The 15141-nt window shown below is 38.3% G+C and overlaps 1 protein-coding gene across 1 annotated transcript in view; it reads left to right on the top strand.

The window, feature by feature from the left end:
* Positions 1–11238: 11238 nt before the first annotated feature.
* Positions 11239–15141, top strand: part of exu (maternal protein exuperantia) — a 101219-nt gene continuing 97316 nt past the window's right edge. Inside the window, exon 1 of the mRNA XM_083130819.1 lies at positions 11239–11377. The gene's annotated coding sequence lies outside the window, so the exon portion shown is untranslated. The remainder of the gene's footprint in view (positions 11378–15141) is intronic.

The raw sequence follows: 15141 nt of genomic DNA, 5'->3' as shown, positions 1-15141 counted from the left end.
TGGCATCATTCATTTCAAGTTACAAAAGAGAAGAAAGCTTGTTAAAAACAGGAATACAGCTCAGTTAGTATTCGAACAGACTAACCAAAATAATAACTTGCTTAGACCGAAAAAGAATAGTCTAAGACGCAGGAACCAGGCTATGTTATCTTCATATTCTACTACTTATTCCAAAGTATAAATATTTTCACAGATTTAAAAATTTCAACAACTTCAAACAGCTTAAACAAATTTTAAAGTTCTTTATTGAACGACATATGTAAAAGTTAGTTACAAAATAGAATAACTTTGCATTTCCGTACACGAACTGTATTAAATGTGAAAAATATTGTGCTGGATAATCATCCATGTGGTGAATCAAGTAGTAGTCTCTACCCAATGTTATAATAATAATAATAATAATAATAATAATAGTAATTCAGAATTAAATGGGTTTATTTTGTGAGCTTGCAATAGTTGTTCAATAATAATAATAATAATAAAATAATTGTTAGGGCTATTATTTATACTATTTTGGCACCCTACAAGATTTTCTTGCGACGCGCATGTGTGTATCATTCATCCTTATCGTCGCGATTAACCCAAGAGGTAGAAAGGAAGAGAACAACATGTATCCTATTAACAAGAGCGTTGAGTTGCTTTAGTAAGAAATAATTAAATGGAATATTTCCGCCGTGTATACGTTAAGTATACTGTATAGCAGGCTCGTAGCTAGAACTGATCTCCAGGGGGGCTCACGGAATATCAGGGGGCTTTGTAAACCAAATCTATTTTTCAAAAGTTTAACAGAGTTAAATGAAGGTAAATCACGTGTGTGTGTGTGGTGTGGGGGGTTATTGCGTTGCATACAATTTAGAAATATACAAAAAATACATTTTTCTATATCTTTTAAAACATCGCTTGAAGTGTTAATTGACTGCCACTGAATCATCCCTTACTATACACTCCATACTACTTTTGATGATACAGATATTTATATCACACAATAAAAAAATGCACAATCTTCAATCACAATGCCTACAGTAGCCTACATTCCACCCCCCGCCGAAGCAATGAAACTCCCCTTCGTTCCCAAAACTTGGGATCTGTTGGCCTTTGACGCAGATGACATAAAAGTCACCGATTTTGTCTAAACAGGAGGTTGCAACAGGGGCAACGAAGGTGCAGATAAAGAATGTAATGGCTGCTGTTCATGTTATGTGAATTTATCCTTCTCCAAAGTTGTGAGTAAAATAATATTTGCTGTCTACATTTTCACTCTTCACTGCAAACAAATTATACAAAATAGTTTTACCTCATGTCAAGGGGGCTGGCAGCAGTGGCAGGGGGTCTTAAGGTAGTTCCAGTGAGGCTGAGCCCCCTGGCCCCTGCCTGGCTACGGGCCTGCTGTATAGGCTGCAACATCAGCTATCGATGGCCACATACGGCTCGCGGGCCATGATTTCGTCATGGCAGTTTGCGATGATAGTAAACATATGATCACACAGCGATAGATTAGTAGCGACAACTGCCGACTGAAGTTGGAACTTCCCGTCGAGTGGTAAACTTCTGCTGTACACGTGTTGGAGTGTGTGCACTTGGCGCAGCACTGCGAAGCAACAGTTCCTCGTTTTTAGATCCGATAAAGCGGATGAACATAAGTGAGACAGTTAAATGCATTAGTAGTTGCAGGAGCCACGGACTTTCAAGAACGGATAGAACCGGTACGTAACTTGAAATTATAGTGCTGAAATCAAGAAAACGTGCTGTTCGCAATGTGAATTTACTGCGTGTGAATAAGGGGCGGGGCAGTGTACGTTAATCTAAAAATATAACTTCGCAGTATGGGTGATACCATATGTTGCTCTATTTACGCACCGCAAACTTGAAACATGCTGGAAGAAGGTTGTAATTGCGATTAGCTTTATTGTGGACAGACTAGGATTTCTTGTGCTTTTAACATATGCGGGATTCGCACTGCGCGGTTGAAAAATAAAAATGCAAAATTCCGTAGTAGGTAATGCCGTCATCACTATATTAATTTGTTTTAATGAGTGCATTCTGCTCAGTTCGTTAGCATGAAGAATTGTCTTGACTGACAAGTGCTAAGTAGTAAAAAGGGCGTTAAAAATGGGCCGTAGTGCGTGGGTATTAACCCAGTGCAACAGAGAGTCGAACTCTGATATCGCGAGCAGAAGTAGCGATTGTTTACATTTTTTTTCTAGTGTGAATCTGTTTAAATTCAACTCGCATAATAATTTAGAAGCCGATACGAAAAATGCACATATTCCGCAGGAAACAAATCTAGTATTAACTACATTGTTCTCGTGTTCAGATGACACGCTTGTAAGTGAACCTCTGTGTACTAAATTCTGGAATACCAATATGCGTAGGCCAGTGAACGTGTTGCAAAATCTATAGTTTCTTTCCGATTAACCTATCTCAAGTTTTAACAGCTCTTTGTTAAGATAGATATGCTTCACATTGTTAAGTTGGATGGGAGTATTGTTACGCGCTTTTAAACAATGGATCAACTAATTAAAATTCTGTTAACAATAGCAAAATATTTTGACAGAAAAATATTGCAACTTGGAAAATCCTCTGCGTGGAATTTTTAAACTTCAGGTGCAAAGAACAACACAACCACCGTGGCGACCAAGCCTGTAGTCAACTCGCGAAGGTTGCTGGTTCGAATCCCGCTCTGCCCTTTGTTTCATCCTCATCGTCGCAGCCTACAGAGGCAAAAAAACTACTTAAATAGAACTACAAATATTCGAGACACTGATCGAAAAAAAAATGAATCTGGTTCAAGGTTAAACAATTAGCTTTTGGGAGAATGGGGAGCCACACTTGGCCCACTGATAATGGCGTTATATACGCTTTCAAGTTATCTAGTTTCTATTAAAGGAAAGTTATGTTACATAATCCGGAATCACTGTCGCTCTTAACTTTCTGCAAACAAGTAGTGCTGATCACAGATGTAAATAGGACAAGGTCACTGTGCTTCAGTATTTCTATGCTGTTTCGCAATGTTACTCCTTAATGCGGCTTGGGAGGGGACATGTGGCGCTTAAGAAACCTTGCAGTGGAGTATATGAAAGTTCGTAGAGTAAGGGGGGGAGGAGTGATCAAACAATTGAAACAACGTTTGCTCGCATTCTCAAACACTAATTACGCTTCATTTCTCAGTTTACAATGAATTACTTTTCTCGTTAGTTTAATAGTGCACAAATAAAATATGGTTGCTTCTTTGGTAAGGGGTCTAATTGACTCAGTCACCAAAAGCATTGTTCCAATCGACATTAATATAATGGCCCATATTTCGATATTTTAGGTGTTAAATGCTTATCGAATAGAAGACAGGTCAGTATGTGTAATTTCAATGACAATAGCAACAAAGTGTAATATTTTAGATAAAGCCCAGTCCATTTTTTCACAAATGTGGCATTCCAGTAGTATCTAATTAAAATTTTTAGGTGCGTCGGCACACACGACCATTTTGCACCCTTCGTGTATATCGAACGCTTAAGATTAATTATTAAACTGAATCTTGGATAATCATAAAATAATAATTCCTCAGAGGAAGGACTTCTTTCCAGTTTGAAACGAATTTATAAACACCATGCCAGGGAAAGAATTCAAAATTAGTTTCTAGCGTCTAGGGGGGGGGGGTTCAAGGGGGCGTTGTCCTTTCCTGGAAAATGAATTTCAAGACTAAAATTATATATTTAACATATTTATATATATAATATTAGCTCTTGGAGGCACCTCATTAAGAGAATTCTGAATAATTGATATGGAATGCTGTCTTCAAATTTTATGTGACGCGATCCTTACCATTTGTAGTAAGATTCTGTTAAACTGCAAGGCGTTGAAAGAAGGAATAGTTGATTACGTTGCAAGATAGGTCATCTATATTAGATAGCGTTATCTTGTTTACTAGATTAAGCTTGTATATCAATTTTAACGATAAAGGTTACATTTATAACTTCTTATCGCAATTTTGCGTTTGAGGGAATCATACAGCATTTATCACATGGAACAATCCCTATATTTTCATTAATGAATGTACACTACGGAGCAGAGAAAGGAACAGAATTTAAATTAAATATCAACATATTTTAGCCTTGTAATTTAGGGTTCGATACCCGGTAGAGGTCGTTGCACAGTGGTTCGGATCCCATTTTAAAATTGTAGCTTCAGTTCCGATTAACCTATCTGTGCATAAAGTGGACTTAACAAGTCAAACAAACAACTCTATCAAAATATTTTATATTTTGTTGGTGTATAAAATCTGGTTTCTATTTGCTCGTTCAGTGTGTGTCCTGTTGGCAAAGGAGAAATGTAGCAACCCGTAACACCTGAGGGAGTGGAGGTATTATAGGGTTCGTGATAGAGCAGTGGCGGGCGAACTATTCGGAATGCCCGGCACATACGTTCAACGTTCGAGCTACTGCTTGATGAGCCGCTGACGCACAGCAAACTAGCGAGCAGTTTCCCAGAAACCGCCTGATCCCACGCAGAAGTGTTATCTTGCGTTTGCCTTGACACGATTTTTCTTGGCCGGCTTGCAAGTGACGCAACAGCTTGCAAGAACTGACAATGCACCGCTGGAACTCATCCCCCTCCTTCTGCATAAACGTGATCACTTGCATGTACTAGAATTTCTTTCCGGACGGTCAAAGTGCATTTGCACCTCTCTATAGCAGCTTGTTAACTTCAAAGTCAGGGAGGTTAATAGAGAGAAGGTGTTTTTCCGACAAAATAAAGAAAATACTTGCAAGATGTTACACAAATATAGAGGACGTTGACTGCCATGTCAATATGCACACCAATCTTTTATCCATAGTTGTGATTTGCTCGATATTAATATGATCTTTGTTTTCACGTAAATTATCTATATTTTTAATTATTCCGTTATTTTGAATCTGGCCTACGACATGAATGCAATGCTACGCATATATATATTTTCATAGTTCTTTTTTTATGGTTTCGAATTTCCATTATATACCAACTGGTACGAAATCACTAGAGTGCACACATAGGCGTGCGCACTAAAAACTGTAGAAACTACCTTGAAAATAATGTATTTTCAAAATTAGTAAAATTTTCTTCCATTTGAGACTCACCGATCTCTCTCTCTCTCTCTCTCTCTTTCTCTCTTTCTCTTTCTCTCTCTCTCTCTCTCTCTTTCTCTCTCTCTCTCCTCATCCCCCTCCCTCCAATAATGTTTCTCACTTTATTACTCGTGCACAGCTCCTTTACAAATCGGCCCGCACTTAGCCTCCTTAGCTATTCTGTACCAATAATGATCCATATATAAGGCTAGTATTGTCCAGATAGGCAATTCAAACTCCTGTTAAGGCACCCCCAAATAAATTAGTCTGCGCACGCCTCTGAGTGGACATGGCCGTTTTGTTAATGCATTATATACTTATAGAATTATAAATGCAGAAGTGTTTGTATAATTAGTTTAATTACTTGCCTATTCATATGCACATGCTATTCACGCTAGTTTCCGATCTCAGTCCCATATACCCCTTTGTGTTTACTCTATGTAACCTTAGTGTGTTAGATATATTTGTTATAAATAAGCTTACGAGCAAGTACATAAAATTAACCGTAGAGCCCTTTTGTTTTATTTCAGATTTAACATTGTGGATTCTAGCTTAACCATGGTTAATACAAGGCTCCCTCGTGTTCCTGAGAAAAGTATTCGGGCTAACGGTTTCAAGACGCCTTTCAGAAGGAAGAAGGCTAGGGTATTAATTTCGATTCCCACTAGATTAAATTCACAAGTTGCTGTAGTTCGTAGTTAGCACGTTTCATTTGATTAGGCACTCTGTAGTAGTGTGCCAGCATTTTATAAGTTGTGACGCTGCTCGTATCAGTAGAGTAACTTGATTTGTATTGTGTATGTATTAGTATAAACGGTTAATATTATGAACTCTGTTGCTGCACTGGTGTATATTTAAAATGTATATATTCACGGCTTCTGATTTAAATCGATCTAAACGGAAGTGCCTAATTTGCAAATAAATTAATGGGAAAATTACATTGAGTTATTGCGTAAACTTTGGCATTTCGTAGGCTTCTTTTATTGGTATGTTTTGCATTTACTAAAAATCTATTAATAACATCATGGCTATCCGTTCCGAAGAATAATCTCTAATATCCGGGACAGTGTGCTCTAATACGCCACTGTCGTGAAAAATCGTAACTTACGCACACAAACGCAACAGCCTTCCTCCAAGATAGAATTAAACGGGGGGAGGAGGGGTGAAGTAGGGTTTGAAGAGGGTGAAGAGAGAGAGCGAGACGGCGAAATTTGAAGCAGGTGATACTATTATACAAAGTACAGTATGCAATGCAAGTAGCAAGTTTTTTCATAACTCTATTGATATTTACAGCAGCATTTTATTAAGTTAGGAGGTAAGTAACTTTAACCACCCTTATGTATGTACTTAGAACGCCTTTTTCCTTTGGTTGTATTTGCTAAAGTGACGTCAGCAGTGTAACATAAAACTTGTCGATTACATAGTTTTAACAAAGTCTATTTTCGTCAATTCTACAGAAATCTAATTTTACATAGTGTCTTTTAGGTGATCTCTATTTCGTTCAGTTTCATTGCCAAATAGTAAAAAAACACTACGGGAACACAATATAATGCTGGAAAATATCAATATTAAGGAATGAAAATTACTTTTATACTCACCCAATATAAACCATGGAAGGTGACGTTCTCTCTCGTGCTGCTTGTTATTTGATCGTAAGGATAACTTTTTTCGCCATGTATTGAGTATTTCCTCTTTGAGAAAGTTTGTCCATGTGGCTGACAAGTAAATATACTGGCTGGTCTAAAAGTCCCGGAACGGTCACATATCGTGAGAAATACACCGAATCGGAAAACTAAAAAAATACGTGTTTAATAAGTGAAAGAAACCTATTCAGTGATATCACACTTGATTCCCCACCCCCGCCTGTGGACTGTGAAATTTTAAATGGAAACCCCCATTTTGTATTGATGAATCGGAAAGAGGACTTCATTCCGAGTCCAACGAGCTATCAACCATCCTCCTAGCTCAATTAGGAACGGAGATATGGCGATTTTAAATTTTCGAAAAGAAAAGAGGAAAAAAAAAAGTGGAAATTTCATAAAACCCAAAAAAAAATTCAAAGGGACGCTCTGCCCCTAATTGAGCTACAGTGAAAGAGATTGCAGATTCGGAATCCGCACGTCAAGACGTTTCAATACAGTTTCAATAGATTATATGGTAGACCCCATATAGCGTCCCTTTGAAATTGTTTGGGGTTTTATGAAATTTTCCTCTTTTTTTTTTTTTTTTTTCCTTTTTTGTTCCGAAAATTTAAAATCGCCATATCTCCGTTCCTAATTGAATGGTTGATAGCTCGTTGGACTCTGAATGAAGTCCTCTTTCCGATTCTACAATACAAAATGGGGGTTTCCATTTAAAATTTCAGTTGGGGCCCCACTCCAAGGGGGCGGGGGTGGGGAATCAAGTGTGATATCATTGAATAGCTTTCTTTCACTTATTAAACACGTATTTTTTCGTCTTCCGATTCGATGTGTATTTCTCACGATATGTGACCGTTCTGGGACTTTGGGACCACCCGGTATATTTATTTCTAGTTTTTACACTTTTAATCTTGCTCAAACACTTGGAAGATCGGCGTTTGATACACACAAGCACCACATGGTTACATGAAAATCGATGTGCACCAAAACCAACGGATTTTTTAAAACCTCGACGTAGGTTAACTCCAGAATCAGTGGTGGCAACTACGGAGTGTTTGTAGGGAAGGTTCTACCATAAGGCTTAAAGGGCTTATGCCCATCATATCGACAAAAGCCACTGATATTTGTTCATAGCATTTTCAAAACTAGCTAGTTTTTTTCCTTGGTTTGTATATCTTGCTGTAGATTCTTGCATAATCCGAAAACCCAGTGTAAAGGCTGTAAAACAGTCAGGTTGGCAAACCCTTTTATTCAAATATCGTGTTAGAATATGAAATAAGCATAGAGTATAGAAGACAGAGGGCGTTATTGTACGGTCTAGATAGCAAGCCATGTAATTACTTGCGACGGGTGCCATATTGATTTGACCCACTTATGTTAGCATTCAATGTGAGAAAGTGGCTCAATGTTTACTTATATTTTAATTCATAAAACATTAGCGCGTTGTTCAGACGAATAGAAACACCAGAGGACTATCTCGAAAATTAAATGGGTTGATCCGGATGTAAGGACACGAAATAAACTTGGTATAAGTTCATGAATATGAAAATTAGATTTCTGTACAATCGAAGTAAATAGACGTAGATAAAACTATGTAGTCGACAAGTTTCATGTTACACTGGTGACGCCACTTTCGCAAATATAACCCCACGAAAACTGCGTTCTAAGTTCTACATCCGCTTTTGCACATGAGAAAGTCGATAATCTTTGCATAACCTCGACGAATATTAGACGTCTCACTCTGACACAAAGCCTGTCAGTTTTATACAATATTCTGCATGCTTAGGTTAGACCCCATATAGCGTCCCTTTGAAACATTGACAAAAACTACATCAATTACGGTATTCCGATGTCCGTAACGACCTCCTCCGCACTCTAGGACGCCAGGGGCTCCGGGTTCGAATCCCAGCCTAGGCATGGGTGTTCTGAATGTCCCTTCACATGGACATCCTGAAGGGGCAGCATTACGTAAAAATAAAACGATAAGTTCCTATTTTTTTCATTATATAATGTAAAAAATGTATCGAATCAAACTACATTGCGCCTACTGCTTCTTGTATGTCGCAAGTTTTATTTCTTGACAATATTTCAAGGGCTGCAACCAAGTTATTAATTTTCAGTCATTTGTAAATTAAATATAGGCCTATTAATTATGCAGGATCGGTGCTTCGGTCGTCATTGTGAGAGACTAATCCAGTCTAAAAATATGCGGATAGTATCCAGCATTTATCATAAACATTAAAAATATATTATTTAAAGTATTTACCACCCTTCCTTCATCCCTCGCTTTCGTTTGAACTTTGAAATGAATTCTAAGTTGAGAGGCAAGTCAAGATACTCGCAAATAAGGAAAGCGGAAGTATGCTGGATGCTCCTGCTTAAATCAAGGTTATGCCATTAACGATTAAATGTTTTTATCAAACACTATTTGCTGCAATGTCGAATAACGATTGGATGAATGAATGAATGACGCAATCAAGAGTTATGCACTTGGCAGGAAGTGGAAATGTACCAGTCAATCGATGCAAAACTATTTTTAATTTATTAATAGAGTTGGTGTTTTAAGAACTACTACATGCACAGTAAGGCTAATAGGGACTGGACCTACAGTTTAAAGTGGGATCCGAACCACTATGTGCCTCAACCAGGTATCGAACCCGTGACACCTTGATTATAAGGCGACGACGCTACCACTGCGCCATCGGGGAGGCCGGATGCAAAACTAGGGTAGGTGAGATATTTCATTACCACAAACATACGTGTCGGTGTTATCAGCTCCGTTGTCATTGTGATATTTCCGTTCCTGCTACTGTTCACCAGCAATTCGATTGTTATAATGTTGGGATCATATTACAGATAAGGGTCTCCCTTATCGCACAACACGAGCAACTTTGCGTTATCACTCATGATATTACAAATAAAGCATTCATTATCTATAGGAATGATACTAATTATACAATTCTGACGTCAGGCGAGAAGTGCGTACGTTGTTAGGTTAGATATGTTAGCTTTGGTTCTATTAGCATAAATACTCAAAATTTATTATTTATGCTAACTAAACCTAGCTAGCCTAACATAACAGCTTAGGCATTTAGCCTAACAATAAAAGCATTCAGAACGCAAGGTTGCTCTAGTGTTGTCCAAAAAGGGGTTATCAATCTCGCCATGACAGTTGCACATGCGCAAGAATATATCGTTCAATCGTTGCAAAATAACTTGAGATCTACGTGGCTATACTTGGTTGTTCCACAAGTCTTTCGCTGCACCAGTACGTGTCTGATAAGCCAAACATCTGAAACAAGGACCATGGCCTTGTTTGCAAACCAAGAATATAGCTAACGTTTCTTTTAACACGTAGCAAGCGAAGCCTCTGTTTTATCATGTGTTCTGATAACTTGCAGACGCAGTATTTGAAGACGCTTTGTGATAAGCCAAGAAGAAAATGGGGCGATTATAATCTGCTACTAAATTGTAGTAAATAGTAATTGTTATACGTAAAGAGGATCTTTTATAGTTCTTGAAATAGCAACGTGACCGTACATTCTGAACATTTACGCGTAAATAACGTAGTCTCTCTTGTGGCATAGTGGTTGGCAATATGGCCTTGAATCAGGGTTCGACTTTTCCCGTGGGAAGCACATTTAATTGGTAATTATATCCTTAAACTGATGGAGATTGCAGTTTCGCGTACAATGCCAACAAAGGAGGTTGGAAATGTACGAGCAAAATTATGGTATATCTACAGTTCATTTTGAGTCCCGTAGTATATTCAAATCATTAGTTATTTTGAGGTTCTACTCCCGTAGTATATTCAAATAGTTAGTCGTAACCCGCGTAAAATTGCTGGTTCAACCTAATTTAGTCTATGCATAAATATGATTTAAATAAACTGTTTTCTTCCGTAAAAATTGAATAAAATACCGTTTCGTTGTTGGATTGTTTAAACCGGGTACCGGGCTATTTTCCAGCAGAAATAGAGCAAGTGTACTTTTGCCACCAAAATTTGTGTTCAACGTATTATACGAACATTAAAAAACTCGTCAATCGTAGTAACAAAACAATGCACGCTGAATCAGTATCGCTGAGCATAAATTAAAAATGTAATGCAGCATCCAAATACTTTCGAATGCCTTCTTTAAAACCACAAGACAAGAACGTCAGTTAGTGTAGCTCTGAGAAGTAATACATGACGGACATGTATTACAATAACTTTGTAACACGATTTATAATGTATAATACATTACATTTTTAACTTACCTACTTGTATGAAATATTACGCAGTTTTCTTAATGAGTGTATTGAGTTGGTGTTTCAAGTTCACTTTATGCACAATAAGGCTAATCAGGACTGGACTTGCAGTTTAAAGTGTGATCCGAGCCACTATGTGGCTATCGAACCCGGGAACCCGATATCTGAAAATTTTCGGCTTGCTTCAGACCCAACAGAAGCCTGTGTCGCTATGGGCAGACATATTGTTGTCAATGCGTTGCCAAGAATGCAGCTCCCGACAGAGCAAGAGAACCGCGCAAGACATGGTGTAAATACAGCAATTCCCTTTACTTCATATTCCGTCACCAGACCACATGAATCTTTTTGCTCGTGAACTCGTCTCAGCTTTGAGGTTACAAGTAGCTGAACCGTGTAAGTTGTTTTCCATGTGATAAAAATATATTGCAATGGGATGGTTTTCCTGCCACGCTTATGGGGTCACACGGAAGTAACAAGCGACACCTTGATAATAAATTTTAAAAATGCCAATTCCCAAACATTGTAGAGAATGACGTTTATACTGTTAAGCTATCAGTACGTTTAGATATGAATAATTCAATGAGATGGCTAATAATTGTAATCGTCCTTGGACGAAGAAGACAGTTCCGACAACTCGATGCATTCCGTTACTGGGTCTGTAGCAGACGAAAGTCTCCTTGTAATCCTCGACATCGGCGTGCCCACACAATGTTGATAGGGTCCAATTTTCTATTTTAAAAAAGCCTGCCCACGTGGCGGAGTGGTTAGCACATCGCGCTACGACGCAAGGAGTCCCGGGTTCGAATCCCGGCCTGGGCATGGATGTTTGGAAGTGTCCATTCTTCAATTTCATCATGTCATCACTCATCCCCATCTTCGCAAATTAGCCAAAAGTTGTACAAACTCAGGCAAAGGTAATAGTAGACCCCACGGCGGAGTGGGTTAGAAACCCTGCGTGCTTCAGGACAGCTTTGATAAGGCACCTGAATTGTCTCGAGCTGAACCAGGAAGTGGGTGATTTTAATCCCCAAGGCCATTCTGCAAAACGAATGCCAGAAGAGGTTTGTGTGTGGATTTGCTGGGTGATAAGTGTATGTTCTTGATTTCTGTTTTCGTTATTTTACGCTGCTTTGCTACCTCTGGAATTTGAATGAAGAATAGTGATTTGATGAACTGAAAAGCCAACCCCGTGGCAAATTGGTTAGCGTAACGTGCTTCAAAGTCGAATAGCTGGGTTTAGAACCTGGTCTTCATCCCACCTAAGCCCCGCGACAGGTTAAGTTTGCAGCAAGTTTTATGTATTAATCCACGCGAGAACGGCGCTCAGCATCTCCCGTGCCAATCTTGCTTCAACCGTCGAGCTGTTCATGTCACAGGCAGCGAGAAAATCGACAGCATTGCAGCGGAACTATATTCTGCGCGCACGTTTGGGTCTACATGTGTGAAATGTTGCTGCAAACTTAACCTGTCGCGGGGCATACACCTATCACATCTTTAATCTTTATTATCGAAATTAACAGACTGGTAGAACAATGGCATGGAATAAAAAAAAATCTAACCTTCGGTGTCTGCTTCTGAGCTTGAAGCATTGTTGTTTCGTCAATCAACAGCAACGATAGACCGTGAGAGTGAAATGAAATAATTCTTTTTTTCTAATGAATAGTAACAAGAGAAGAGCGATAGGTATTCCTGGTATTTTCGCAAAAACCTAATTTCCAGTCTGTGGGGATAATGAACTCGTGTCCGAAATGTGTTTAATATGAATTTATGTTAATCCATGCAGATGTAACCCATTACGGAGGGCCTTCACGATGACGTAGTTATAACGTCAAGCCAAGCAATCAAGTGGCCCTGGGTTCCATAACCGGTGGAGACACATAAATGTTTGGATCCCACTTTATACTGTAGGCCCAGTTCCGATTAGCCTATCTGTGCATAAAATGGACTTAAAACAAAAACTAATTAAGAACTTATTGTAAAATGCTGCCTATGTCAAGAATGGTAACAGCGAAAGTGATTTCGAAAAGCAACAATACGCAAAGCACCTCAAATCCCCACTGGCTTACAACATGATACTATTCGTCACATAATAGTTATTATTTGAGAGTTCAAACTCTTGACATTTGCAGAAATTTGAAGCCTTGAAATTCATGGTTTCTCTCAATGATTAAGTGCTTTCTTTGCTTTGCATTGCTCTGGCTCGCCCAGTCGCTATTTTTGTGAGAGCTTTGACTAAATGTGATAGAAGCTTATCGTCAATCCTTAGCACAACTTTGCTATATGCTTGCTACAGGTTTGACATCTTAACAGAATTTCTATCGAACATCGCTCATGAAATACATATATCTACCTATCAGCTCTTAATTCACCTTTTAATTTTCACATATATTTTTATTTTTGTTATTTAGCGTTGCTTTTCTTTCACTTTTGGCCAATCGCGACGATGAAGATGAGTGAACATATGATAAATAAAACATTAAAAAATAACAGCAATGACCAGGTCCGTATTCGAACCTGGGACCCCTGACGTAAAAGCGTCTAGTGCTACCACTGTCAATTTTCACATAGAAACTTACACTTAGACACCTCTTCCTTACATATGCATTTAGTTTTAGCTGCTAAACTTCTCTTATGGTGAATACTAACCCCTCATTTCAGGTTTATCTCATGTTTATAGCTATTGCTTTGTAGTGAATGATAATCCTATTAAGCCTCGTGAATCTTATTCCGAAGGAAACCCTGTTAGAGGATTACGTGTGTAGTGTTATTCATAATATATAATAAAGACTGTTTTGGTCAGCATTTTTAGTGTATTTAATAAAAATTGCATTTTCATTTCGTGTTGAGGCACATTTTCGTCACCCAGATTTTGCAATTAAGAGATGTAGGTCAAGTATATATTAGTCATTGTGAATTCGAGTCAATTAAAACATTTTGCGTTGTTGCGAGATTATCTATTAGGATAGAATTTGGACATAATGAATTGTAAGTAGAGACAATGCAACTTGTATATCAAAATTGCCATGTCCAAATGATCTCCGAAAGTAGTGTTTAGCACGTGCCGGCCCCCGTGGCGTAGTGGTTAGAACATCGCGCTACGACGCCAGGGGTCCCGGGTTCGAATCCTGGCCTGGGCATGAATGTTGGTGAGTTGTCCATTCATCAATTTCATCATATCATCACTCATTGATCCTCATCTTAGCAAATTAGCCAAAAGTGGCACAAGAAGCGAAGTAAAATAAAGCAATTCAATCAATTCAAGTATAGGCCATGATTGTATCTGGTATATGAACGAGATATATCCCTCCTCTCAAACAATACGCGGCTTGTCCTCACCGAACGAAATGTGGATTAATGTCACTTATATAAATTAGTTGTGCGAAAGCAGGTATTAGGCATGAACAGAGCAAAAAATACTGAGGAATTACAAATGTTATAAGCCAGTTCATGGTGAGGAGTTATTGACGATCTTTCCCAACCTATCCGCTTTAGATTTCCTGGCCAGGCAATTTCTTTTTTAAGGATCCCTTCATCAATTTAATCTGATTATTATCAATCTTCATAGTTGCGATTAATTAATTATAAAAGTGACATAAAAGCAAAGCCAAATAAGAACAAATAAAAATAATTGTAAAATGACTACAATATCAGAACTAAATTTGAAAAATAAAATGCTAGTAGAAGATTCATCTTCACACAGGCATTTGGGGAGAACTGTGTAGACAGACAGCATGTATGCTCTCAAAAGTTGCCAATCCACGTATAGCATAACCTTCGATGCTGGAGTTGTGCTTTTCAGGAAAGTTTGCTCGACGCTCTGCGTCTTATCAAGCATGCCTTGGTGTTTGCAGCATTGCCAACTTATTTTCCGTCGGGAAAATATTTTTCCTCCTATTTAATTTGCCGTTGGCTGTACAAAAGCGAAGTAAAATAAAGCAAATCAATCTATATTAAAAAACGCCAGATACAAGAAAAAGTATCTAGCAGTGGCCACTTCAAGAGAATGATATAGATCCTTCCTTCCTTGCAAAATTTCTAGCCACGCCACAGCATCCGCTGAATAATATCGAAAATAGTTAGCCAATATTACCAACTCTTGAAGTGGAACATAGTCTATCTGTTAAAGTAGACGCTATTTTTAGTATGGATGATACTCT

Source organism: Lepisma saccharinum, chromosome 11, assembly GCF_977018435.1.
Source record: "Lepisma saccharinum chromosome 11, izLepSacc3.1, whole genome shotgun sequence".
NCBI lineage: Eukaryota > Metazoa > Arthropoda > Insecta > Zygentoma > Lepismatidae > Lepisma > Lepisma saccharinum.
This window is presented reverse-complemented; position numbering and strand designations above follow the sequence as displayed.